This window comes from Rana temporaria, chromosome 6 (genome assembly GCF_905171775.1).
Source record: "Rana temporaria chromosome 6, aRanTem1.1, whole genome shotgun sequence".
NCBI classification, from domain to species: Eukaryota; Metazoa; Chordata; class Amphibia; order Anura; family Ranidae; genus Rana; species Rana temporaria.
In genome coordinates, this window is record NC_053494.1 from 139840582 (window position 1) to 139854114 (window position 13533).

A 13533-nucleotide genomic window follows, 5' to 3' on the forward strand; every position below is an offset into this window, starting at 1 on the left:
CTTTTTGAAAAATGTGTGCTGCTCTGCCCATGATCATGCCAACAGTTGTTGCTGCAACAGAAGCAATCTTGCTGGAAGTAGAGAGGAGGAGAAGGAGGAGGAGGAGGAGGAGAAGAATATATTGGGTTCATCCCATACTCACAAATAGGGAGGAGAGAGGGCAGTTCATGATACTGTATGAAGACCTCCGTGGGCATGATGAGAAATTTTTCAACTACACGCGCATGTCAATAACTAGGTATTTTTTTTACCTGCCAAGCAATACATATTTTTTCCTCCATTGTTATATAGTTACATAGTAGGTGTGGTTTAAAAAATACCTAAGTCCATCAAGTCCAACCTATGTGTGTGTTTATATGACAGTATAAAATCATATAAAAAACGGTGTGGGGTGCCCCACCCAAATCCAGCCCCTTATACAGGGGCAGACTTACAACTTACAGGGCCCCCGGGCAATAAGAGATTATGGGGCCCCCGGGCAATAGATTATGGGGCCACACAGTATACACACACACACACATACACAGTATGCACACACAGACACACAATATACACACACACAGAATACACATACACACACTGAAAAGATACTGGAGAGGCGGGGCAGCTATAATCTTGGGATTTTTAAAAAACACACGGATTTTGACATACTCTCCCTGGTTTTACCGAGGCTAGCAACCCTGATGGGCCCCCTAGTGGCATGGGGCCCTCAGGCAGTGCCCGAAAGCCCGAATGGTCAGTCCGCCCCTGCCCTTATATGAGCATGCAGCCTGGCTGTCCTGGAAAAGGGGGGGGCGAGCCCCACTTCCTGGACCATACCAGATATGCCCTTAACATGGGAAGGTTGCTTTGGGGGGACTCCCTCGCTATTTTGGGGTCAAGTTTTGGCCCGGACAATTGTTATTGTTAAATTCAGCTGCCTGTGAGTAAATCCATGTCCAAATGATGACACAACTGGAAATTCCGTTGCATTTTTTTTGGAGGCCACTCCTTTACCGACCATTTTTTGTTGCGTAGGGATGCAGGCAAACGCCTTCTCTTGTAACAAAATACTAATCTTCTGAACCAATGCCCTTCCTAATTATTTTACTGTATGTCAAAATGGCTTTCCGACATGTATCTACTAAAATACTGTTTTTTGATTCAGTTTTGACAAATTGCTTGGACTAATCTACCCTCGCTTGGAGCATCAGAACACATGCTACAGACCAAGTATCCAGCCTGCTGAAAGATTACTAATCACATTAAGGTACTTTTCACTGCTTATGTCCTTTGACATTGGTAATTATGAGCATGCAATATTAATGGTGATAAACTGTTCAAATGTGTAATTGTACATTTCGAAACAGACAAAAATTGTCAACATAATGATTTATTCAAGTGTCAACAAAGCATACATTTAAAAAAGATTTTCTTATTTAGCCAACATAAAATAAAAATTTTCATATGAAAACAATACACATGGCTCTCAAGTAGACCTCTTGAACAAATGAAACAGAAAAAGGAGCCGCATATGTTGGACAGACCTCAAAAATCACAGATTGTGATATGTTCTTTGTAAAGGTGCCTCATTGGAGTAGTGACTGGCGGAAGCTGGTTCATCACTGGCAATGCTGGGAGCACGCCTGGGCTCACCATGTTGATTTGGCCCAAACATGCCTGGATTTTTGGGGAGAGGCCTGATTGAAGGAATTGGGGATGGTATGGGATAGGGAATGCGGCTGTGTGGTGCATCATATATGGAAGCTGCCTGTTCAAAGCTAGAGGGATAGGATGGGGGTATAGGGGTAAGGTTGGCGTGGTGGTTCAGGGTAGTGGATGGACTTGGGGTAGTGAAGGTGAGGTCTTGCTGGTGGCACATATGGCCCTTGAAATGAAGCTTCCTCACGTGGCTGTGAGAAGGATTGCAGCACTTGTTTCGACTGTGATTCGCATTTCAAAGTATCGCTTTGGTTTTACATTTTTGATAAGAGGGACAAAACTGAGCGCCAGTATAGTATCCGGACATAAAAAAAGCATCCACCTTTTCAGTAGGCGCTCACTTGTGTCAGGTTACGATACAGGTGCTCGCCTCCGCAGCACTTTGGCTGGCCAAACAATGTTTGCAGGAGCAGATGAGGGCCCAGGAATAGCCTCTGCCACTACAGATTTATCTTCTGTGTTTGATGGCCACATATTTGGATTTGTGCTATATCATCAGTGCACTCCTGTAAACCAATCTGTTCTTGGGCCTCCAATTGTGCCTCAGAATGTCCCTCCGGTTGGTCCTCTAAAACATCTTGTTCCTCCCAACTAGCTTGTGTCCTGTTTCCCAAAAAATTGTGTAAGTTAACAAGGCCTAAACAAAGTTAAGAGTTTAACCGATACATTGATGATATAGCTGAAAACGTACTCCCTCATCTCTATAATGGGCTTTAGAAATTCAAAGTCCCCGGTAAACATATAGGGTACCGTAGCTGTTGCCCCTGAGCAACTCCTCACTTCTTTGAGGTGGCAATGATATTTTCTGTATAGGCTTCCTGTATGCTGCGCCACCTTGTCTTTAAGTAGTGCACTGAAAACCAGACAAATGAACACTAGTGTTATTTCTTTTTTCTTTAAGGTACCTAGGTACAGGAAATTCATTTGGAAGTCTGCACTATGAATACAAGGTTGGGAAATCAACTATAAGTTCCATTATTCATGAAATGTGCATAGTCATATGGGAAGGACTGAAGAATTTGGTGATGAAGAAGCCAAACAAACAAGATTGGTTGAAGATAGCCGAGCTATTCTGGGAGCGTTGCAACTTTGTGTAGTATGGTTAATCTGTGCTATTCCCAAAGAAAGGGGGTGTGCAATAGTGCAACAACGTGCAAAAAAAATGCCACCATGTGAAAAAAATATATGTGGATAATACTTGTCCCCACTGGGACAAAATTCCAAATATGACAAAAAGAAGGTGCTGCAATTCTATGTGTTTCTCCGTACAAGAAGCCTCCTTTCCCAGTGGACGCCTTGTATGGAGAAACGCAGCGTCGGGTGGAGCTAAGGACTCTGACGTCATCACACTCCAACTGGTTCGGTGTGATCTGGATGCCAGTAACCCGGTATTTTAATAAAGGTGTCTTTTATATACTTTTGATATACTGCACCATGAAGTTTTCCTCTCTTTTTAATTTTTAATATGCCCACACCTGCTCTTTGAACGCCTTTACCTACCACTATCCCTGGAGGAGATAGTGTATATGTCCTGGGAGAAAGATCCAGCTTATCCTAAGGTTGTTTGGTATCCCATGGAGAGGTGAAAAAAGATCGCTAAGGGGAAGGATTTCTGTTGTGGATCAACTTCCATGTCCGGTGCCTGGTGAACTAACCCCTATGTGCTGAGCCCATTTGATCTCCGTAGCAGAGATCCACCTGATTTAGTAAGTGGCCAATTTATCTACCTTTACCTTGTACCCCTGCTCCTGTGTTTAATCGAATCTTTGCAGTTTTTTTGCTCTTTTCTTGGACTTCAAAGTTGCTTTTTTATTGCTTTTTTTGTTGCTTTTTTTTGGACTTTAAATTGATCATTTAAGATTATATTGCTGAAAGTGTGTGGCAATTCTTATTTATATTGTTGTTTCTTTCATCACTTGTATGTGAGCGGCAATTTGTTTGTGTTCACACTAGTCCATTTTTTCATATGGTTCATATATATATATATATATATATATATATATATATATATATATATATATATATATATATATATATATATATATATATATATACACTTTTATACTCACCTGTTAATGCGATTTTTTAGGTTGCGCATTATTTTCACTCTATTAGCGTTGCAACTTTCCCAACTGTTTGGGAGCCATCGATGGGAAGCACATCCACATCCTCAAGCCATTTGCTAGTGGGAGCCAGTTTTTTAACTATGAAAAATATTTCTCTATGGTCTTAATGGCAGTGGCAGAAGCAAATTATAAATTTATTTATATAGATGTAGGTTCTTATGGCAGCAGGTCATATTCAAGTGTGTTTTCTCATTCCTCATTTGGACTTTGCTGAGGGAGAATACACTTGACTTTCCCAAGGATTCTACCATGCGTGGAACAACTGAGCCTTCCCTCCCACATGTTTTTGTAGGCGATGAAGCATTTGCCCTTGGAGAACACATTCTCAGACCTTTTTCAAGTCGATCGCTGACAATTGAAAAAAGAGTTTTCAATTATAGGCTCACTAGGGCTTGCCGAGAAGTGGAATGTCCATTTGGAATTCTCTGCAATAAGTGGCGAATTCATGCATACTGCCATAAACCTGACCTTATATCATGCTGTCTCTGCTGTTAAAACAGCTTGTGCACTGCACAACTATGTGTATGAACGTGACGGCTATGTCTTTGAGTATTCCCTGAGCCATAACATGGAAACGGCACAGTGGAATATTACTAGGGGCATTACCAGTGGTACACTTATTACTGTGAGCAATTCCAAACATTCTTTATGTCACCAGCTGGTGAGGTACCTTGGCAGATGGATTCAATTGAATCTGGCTTATTTTTCCGAAAATATATTATCCAGGGCTTTACAAAGTGGAAACTGGTCTGTTCCAAATAATGTTTTTTTTTTTGATTTTTTTAAAATTAAAAAAAAAAAAAAATGGTGTATATTATTTGGCACACCTAAGCTAATATTAGATACATAATTGTGTTTAATTCATGTCCTCCCCCGTCGCTGTCTGACCCCGTTATGTGTGTTCTGTTGTGGGTCATTTAAAAAAACAGAAAGGGCATGGGCAACTTTCTAGGTCACTTGTCAAGGCCGCCTCCTTGTGACGTCTTTGTTCGGGCATCATGGGTCATTTACTCAAAATCATCAGTAAAAAGGACCTACTCTACCATTCCTATGCTGACGACACTCAACTTTACTTTTGCATCAGCAACAAAATAGACCAATATCACGGACTGGAACAATGCCTCACATTGATAGACAATTGGATGACAGAGAGCCACCTTAAACTTAATGGATCCAAAACAGAACTGCTTCTACTTCACGCAAACCGAAAGACAAAGTCTAGGACGACATGGACGCCACCCCCCATTCTGGGACAAACCATCATCCCAAGCACCAAAGTCAAAAGTCTAGGAGTCACCTTTGACTCTGACATGACTATGGACGCACAAATAGGATCAGTAGTCAGCGGATCTCACCATCTTCTCCGCCTGCTATGAAAACTCATCCCCTTCATCCCGGAAGAGGATACAGCAGTAGTAGCTCGACAATGCAAACTCCCTCTACCTCGGACCCCCCAAATATCAGATTTCTCGGCTACAAGTTGTCCAGAACATGGCAGCCAGACTGATAATGGGGAAAGAACCCTGGGAATCAATCACCCCGTCACTAAAGACCCTTCATTGGCTAGCCGTAAAGGATCGGGTCACATTCAAGGCCCTCTGCCTCACTCACAAATGTACACAAGGAATCGCCCCCCAATATTTATGCGAGAAAATAAAATACCACAACCCCAATCGCGTTCTTCAATCAACCAACCAAAATCTACTTCATATCCCCAAGTCCCGCTATAAGTCTAAAGGAGAACGAAGATTCGCAGTCCAAGGACCCTGACTGTGGAACACGCTACCAACTAACATCCGAATGGAAGAAAATCATCGGGCCTTCAGGAAAAAACGTAAGACCCACCTTTTCTGAAGGATAAGGATGGAAATGGATAACAAGCGCCTTGAGGCGATTCAGTTTGCATTTGTAGCGCTATACAAGTTATTCACTCACTCCCTAGTATCTGGGAACCACCTTGTTAAAGTTCCAGGCACGCAGACACCCACAACCAATGGCCAAGGATGTGGGGATGAGGCCTTTGTCCACATCAAAATGGGGACAAAGTGCTTTGGGGGTGAATCCAAAGCATCCTGCCTATGTTGAGGGCATGTGGCCTTGTATAGTTCAGGGGGGCTCGCTACCCCCCTTTTCCCGGCCTGCCAGGCTGCATGCTTGGATAAGAGCCCGGTTTGGATTTGGGGTGAACGGCACGCTGTTTATTTTTGTATTATTTATTAAAAAAAAGATAACAACATAAATAAAAACTGGGACAGCGCCTACAGGTAGTGAAAGAGAAAAATAAACTTACATTTGTCAGCCTGAACTTGGGATGAGCACATTCTCCACTCAATATGGCAATATGATTTGGGTAATTTTAGGCCATGGTCGTATTTTCAACACATTGTCCTTATCTTTAGGATGCCGGATGTCATAGATCATAGGTTTGTCCCTGACAAGTCTGATCAGCTCCTTACAATCCACAGATTCCTTGACCTTTTTTTTATCCGTCTTTTGGACATGTCTGCTCATGTCATCAGCAGCAAACAGACAGAGGAGGAACTGGGAGAAGGGGGAGGTGGAGTAGGAGGGGAGAGAACGTCTGTTCACACAGCAACACATCCAAGAATCACATGCGTGCCCATAGAACATAATGGACCTTAATTCGCACCTGAACCGGAACGCAACACTGAGAAAATGTACACGATTTTGTGCAATGCACATTGTGAATTCCCTGCATATATGTGAACCAGCCTCATTCAAATGAATGTATTTTAAAAAGTCATGCGATTCGGATGCGGTGTAAGCAGCATCCAATTCGCATAGGTGTGAACCCAGCCTGAAACTGTTTCACAAAATAATGGGATCCCTCTTCCTTTATTATAGTGATCCAGCACAAATACTGTACTTACATGTGCAACCATTCTATTCAATATTTCTCGCTGCTGGCTTTAAAAGAACACACTACAATTGTTATTTGATAAAATGACGAATCTCACCCTCTCACATTGCTGCTTAGTGCCCAGTCAAGCTGCTTACATACTCTCCGGCCACTGTACTACAATTTTGGCCGTGTCTCTGCAACATGGCACTGTAATTTTTAAACAACATTTTAATACATACAATTTATGTGATGCCAGAAAATAGTGTCACTAATGCTGAAAGCCCACCCCAAACCCGTTAGGTAAGATAAAGTATGCACACCTTGATTACGATGGCCCCTTCGGTACCGGGAGAATGAATTTAGCCCTTGCAGTAACAAGACTGACACGGTTATAGGTTAAAAATCATTCTGCTCTTTATGACGTGGGGTTTCCCTTTTATAGGGCATTCACAACAAAAGGAAATACATATACATGTCTCATTACAATTGGTCAGTATACTGTTACTGGGCGGGCCCCCCCACGGGCCCCCCCTTTCGGGCGTTGCTGCTAGAATATCATTGGTTAAAAGTTACCGTTACTTGTTGTTTTATCTTAAAACTCGTCTCATGATTAAGACTGGTATATGTGTCAACCGCCACAAACTGGTTATAGAAACCACAAGACTTAGGTCACAAGACATTCAAACTGACTACTACTATATATGGACATCACAAGACTTACTCATGTCATTCTGATAAACAGACACCATTTATGCAATCTATGGACAACTTATGTTAACCCTTAACATCCCCACAGATGCTATCCCAGAGAATTGTTTTGTAAAATTGTGTGCAGTTTTAAGGCATTCCCCAAGCATGTTATTTGCCTTATAGCCTGGCAAATTTTTAGAAATTATTTTGAAGGTTTAGCGAATATCCTCCAAACTGCACCTGGGTTTTCCCTATTGACCACCGCTATATGGAGCCCTGCTCCACTGAACTTTGATGGACACCATGTAAGAGGGCATTTCTTCACTGACTGCTAATACCAGGGGACACTACAGTTTTCACTGTCAATGTTTTTTTTCTTTGGTTACTATTTGATTAATGTCATGGTTATTGTTGAGAATGAGATTGTTGTATACAGCAGGGGTGTTAAAAACTGTTCTTTCAGAGTGTCATACGTATTTATGCTTAATATGCCACAATTTTTCATGTATTATTTTATTTGCAATTTACTGGTCATGCTGATGTATAATGAGCTGTTCAATATAACAATTTTAATAGGTGTTCCCTGGCACCTGAAAATTATTTTACGGGTTTTCTGTGGTAAAAAGGTAGAGAAAAGCTTCACTAGGCACATAATTCTAAGTACTAAGCATTGTTATAAATTTAAAATCCAAATTAAATTTATAGAAACTAAAGCCTTTTCTAGTAAATACTTTTTGCAGTTTCTGTGCCTTCAATAAATGTCCCCAAAATATTTTTTAAATGTATTTCTGTTTTTGGGTATTTGGAGCTAAAAATCCAGGCTCGCAGCCCAGAAAATTCTGGCCTAGACACTCTCAAACCTGCTCTGTGTCATGTAAATATGGCAGGGAGAAGGATTGTGTAATATCTATGAGTATCTCTAGCCTCATATATATCAGATTAACATTTATTTCAGCCAAACAGATTTTGTTCAATATCTTGTTGCCACCCGAGGAATTAGATTAGCCATTTTTGTCCTTTTCCCATTTTTCTTTTGTTGATTTAATTTTGGAATTCCACCATCCACTGTTTTTCTGTATACAAGAAGATGCTGCACAAATTATAAGCTCACATGATGCTATAGAATTGGTTATTTCTATAGGTGTATTTATAGAAATATTAGCATCACAAAAGAGATGGAAAACAATGTTATTGAAAGCAATGATGCTCACAAAAGAAGTCTTCCATAACATCTATGACTGTCTCCGAAAACCTGCTAAATTAGAGAAGATGCGCTCCTTATTCTCAGCTACAAGCAGCTGCTGCAGGCCCTTGAACTGCATGGTAGTCCTCTCTGATAATGGATGCTGATATTATACCAAGGACAATCCAAGCTCTGAATAAAGCTAATGTTCTCTAATTACACCCCAAAGTGCTATTGCTCGGCGGGCTGTGCCAGATACCCACAGCTGCAGGTGCCAGTCTCTAACACAATCAGCCAGATAAAGCTTCCTAATTACACCCGACATTACGTCGCAGCTAATGGGATGCCATTGACTCAGATCACTTGTTCTGTGTTCCCCTGCTTTGTTTTGCTGCTGCACACTACATGCCTGTGAGCTTCGCCAGCTCATATCCTGCACTCTTACACAAAGTGACTTTGTTCTGCAAGCCTAGCAAGGCATAAAATGCTTCTGCAGGTTCCTGCCACCTGGAACGAGTTCACTTATGGAACGACACTCCTGCTTTTTAACCTGTGATAAGGAGCAACAAATGCTGTACAACAATATAGATGTTTTTTACTGCAAATACACACTGAAGGCACAGAGTTGGACACAAATATCATCAATCGCAGGACAAAAAATAGGATGTAAAATAAAAGTCATGGGGCTTACTAAATAGGGTCCTATAGTGTATGGGATTGTGTTTTGTGCAATTTTAAAGCGGAGGTTCACCCTAAAAACTATTTTCTAACATTACATTGTGCTCACTCTCGACATTGACAGTTCGCTGATGTTTTTATTTTTTTTATCGTTGTATCGCTATTTTCCCCACTGGCTTCCGGGTAGTGAATCCCACGGGAGTGGGCGTTCCTATGCACAGGCTAAGTGATTGACGTAATGTCAAAAGCTTCCCCCAGCCCATAAGGCGCGTCACGAGTTGCCGAAAGAAGCCAAACGTTGGTGCGCAGGCGCCTTATAGTGCCGACTCGCAGTTCGGCTTCTTTTGGCAACTCGTGACGCGCTTTATGCGCCGGGGGGAAGCTTTTGTCATCACGTCAATCACTTAGCCTGTGCATAGGAACGCCCACTCCCGTGGGATTCACTACCCGGAAGCCGGCGGGGAAAATAGCGATACAACGGTATGTACGGCAAAAAAAAAAAACATCATCGTACTGTCAATGTCGAGAGTGAGCACAATGTAATGTTAGAAAATAGTTTTTAGGGTAAACCTCCGCTTTAGGCATTTTAGAGTGCATTGGCAGCTCATCAATTTTGAATAGTAATTAAATTGAATGCATTTAGTATGTTAATATAATGCATGGTAATGTGTTACATAATGCACATTAATGGACCTAAAAAGTATAAATGGAACAGGAAGCATATTTGGACCCAAAATTTTTAAAATGTTGTAGCTTACCAGTCTTTAGGGGAGGTACCTGCATTTTTTTTTTCAGGCTTTTCCCCTTTATTTCATTTTTTATGTTGTAAGCTTTCACAAGCATCCTCCAAATCCCTTTGTCTGGATTTGCATTGTAACTATATTGTCTTTGGTTCTATATAAATCCTGTATAATAATAAATAATACAAATAATAATATCAACAACCTTTTAATCTTGTAAGAGAAACAGAATGTTACCCCAGTTCCACTGCCAATATACGGTAGAAGTCCACAAACTGTGATCCGGTGCTCTAGCCAGGACGTTCAGGCCCCATAAACGCAATACTTGAATCAAAAAAGGCTGGCAACTCGGATGCTCTTCAATAAAGGTCCTTTATTGGTTACATGGGTACAAGGGGAAAAGGCTATATGCTGACATGTTTCAGTTTAGCCTTCATCAAAGCATTTTAATCCTGTAAAGAACACATTCCTGCCCCTGAGTAGCTATTTTCATTCTTCCATTGCATTTTTGGAGGGAGCCATGTTATTACCCAGGATGGACTGCAAATGTGTCTGCCTTTATTCACATCAATTACATAGGGGATGGAAGGATTACACAAGAGAGATAACATTGTTTTTGCTTGAAGTTCATTTCACAGGAAGTGATGGCTGCAGAAATGCATCACACTACATCTCCTACCAGAAATCCAGTGTGACACATTTCTGCAACCATCACATCCAAAGTCTGGTAAGCTGCAATATATTACATTTGTGATTTTGGCTTTGTTATAATTTAAAAGTGGCAAGTACAATAGATTATGTATCATGTTTGAGGAACTTGCTGATATGGTAAATTCTGTGCCCATCTGTTTATGTTCTAGAAGGGTAAATATGAATAAATTAAAAGGAAAGCTTAAAACCCCATTTATAAAAAGGCTCAATAACAGCTTCATTATTTTTGTGGATAGAGCAGGCAATGGTTAGCTTTACATGTGGTTTGTGTATCATTATTCATTTCTAATAACTTCCTGTTCTTTTCGACATATTCCCAGTGGAAACACATACAGATTCTAAACCCTTAAAACTTTGTTAAAAATATCTTGTTATTGCTGTCGTTACAGAATATCTTTATCATTATATTTGCGGATTCAAGCAGAATGTGGTCAATATGGACTACCATGACATTTCCTTCTCTAGAGTCAGAATTTAGATTGTTAAGCTGTTATTCCAGTGGTGTATTTGAATTAAGTTGTAATGTGAAAGAGAATTGACAGTTACCGTAGAAGAAAGTGTTGGCTAAGCATGTCTTTCTAAAAAAAATTACAGCCAAAAAAATATTTTTTCAGCTTTCCATAGTTCAAAATGTTCTTGATAAGAGATCATTTTGTTTGATTTTTAAACAATACAATGTAATAATGTGAGAAATCATCCTTATAACCTCAATTAAATGTCAAAACTTTGCAGGATACTGCACAGTAGAAACCTGAACCGTTACCAGATGCCATTGCTTGTCTTTTATAGAAAACCTTCTAGGTATCATAGGGAGCAATTTGCACTTCTGTCAATGCAGCCTGTCAATGAGAAAACAAAACCGCTCCAAAAAACTACAAGATTATTTACAAATCATATGCCAAATCTGGATTTCAGTTTTAGCAGCACAAACAGAATGCTCTTGATTATAGGAACTAAATACAGTAAATAGCTTGCAGCCTTGGTAAATCTGAAATAAATATCACTACACACCTGTCACTACACAGAGTTAACCCACTACATATTGTACTGAATTTTCTGAATTGTCTTCAAAGAGAACCAGTCAGGAAGGGGAATGTGTGATGCCGCGTACACACGATAATTTTTCGGGTTGTAAAAAATTAGATTTTTCTTTTAATGTTATTTAAAAACGATTGTGTGTGGGCTTCAGAGCATTTTTCGGGTTCTGAAAAACGGGCCAATTTTTTTCCGAACATGCTCTATTTTTTAATGTCGTTTTTCGGGTTGTAAAAAATGGTCGTGTGTGGGCTTTAACGACGTGAAAAATCCGCGCATGCTCAGAAGCAAGTTATGAGATGGGAGCGCTTGTTCTGGTAAAACTACCGTTCGTAATTGAGTAAGCACATTCATCACGCTGTAACAGACAGAAAATCGCAAATCGTCTTTTACTAACACAAAATCAGCTAAAGCAGCCCAAAGGGTGGCGTCATCTGAATGGAACTTCCCCTTTATAGTGCCGTCGTACGTGTTGTATGTCACCGCGCTTTGCTAGAGCATTTATTTTTCACGATCGTGTGTAGGCAAGGGCATTTTAATGATCGGGTTGTTTTTTCTAGACCCTTAAAAACATTGTTTTTTTCAACCCGAAAAATGATTGTGTGTACGCGGCATAAGGATCTGAGTCTCTACTCTTATGCCTTGTACACACAATCGGTTTTCCCGACGGTAAAAAGTCCGCTGGGAAAAATGAGAACCTGCTCGGTAGCTCTTTCCCCCTACACACGGCCAGGTTTCCCGACAGGAAAACTGCCAAGAGAGCTTTGTTTGGGAAACCCGGCCATGTGTATGTTCCACCGCAGGTTTTCCCCATAGGGATAACAACAAGACCTGGGGAATGCCCAGGGAAAAACCAAGCCTACTTAGGGAAACTGGCACCTAAAAAAACGCCTGGAATCCCAGCGGGAAAAAAGAGAACATGTTTTCTTTTTTCCTGCCGGGATTCCCGGCATTTTCCTGCCGGGAAAACTGCGGTGGAGCATACACACTGTGGTGGAAATTTCGAGATGTATTTATTATGTATTGTCATAGTGTCACCCATGGTTGGTTCTCCCTCAGCCCGCTCTAGAAAGCTGACTGGGGCAGACAGACTGGTGGAGATACACTTCCTGATTTGGAGAAGGGTGTTTGTGGAGGGGGGGTGTCTGTGATGCACAGATATTCGCCCTTCCCGGCGCGTCCGCTCTGCAAGAGCATTGTCAATTTAGCTGGTGTGCGCTCCTGTCATTTCTCAGTACCTGATCAACACTGTTTTGTGATGTGAGCCTACACCTGCAGATAAGCTCCTCTGATCAGGAACTGTATCCTATTGTTGTTATTATATTGCTGTATTGTTATTGATTATTACTGTATTGTATCGTGTTGTTATATTGCTGTATTGTGGTGGTGTTTTATTATATTGTTATTGAATATTACTGTATTGAATCCCTGTTGGAAGGGGTTATCTGTACTGCCAAATCAATATATGGGCATTTGGTTTATCGAGCTCACATGCTGTGACATGACTTCCCATGGAGGAGGTCACATGCTGTGTCATCACTTCCTATGGTCACATGTTGTGATCTCCTCCAATCAGATGTGGTATGTGAAGCCTATTGTGTTAATAAAACTGCCTGTGAGGGCGTTGGCAAACGAGTGATGACTGGGAGCTAAGATGGAATGAGAACAATTGCTAAGGTCTCTTGACTTGTATAAATGGCAGAGAATGATGGTGAGTGAACTTATTTAGCTTAAATATGGATTATTTCATTAAAATGAATTACAGAAAAGATATCTGTCTGCCTGCTCTGCAAACAGCCAGAAATT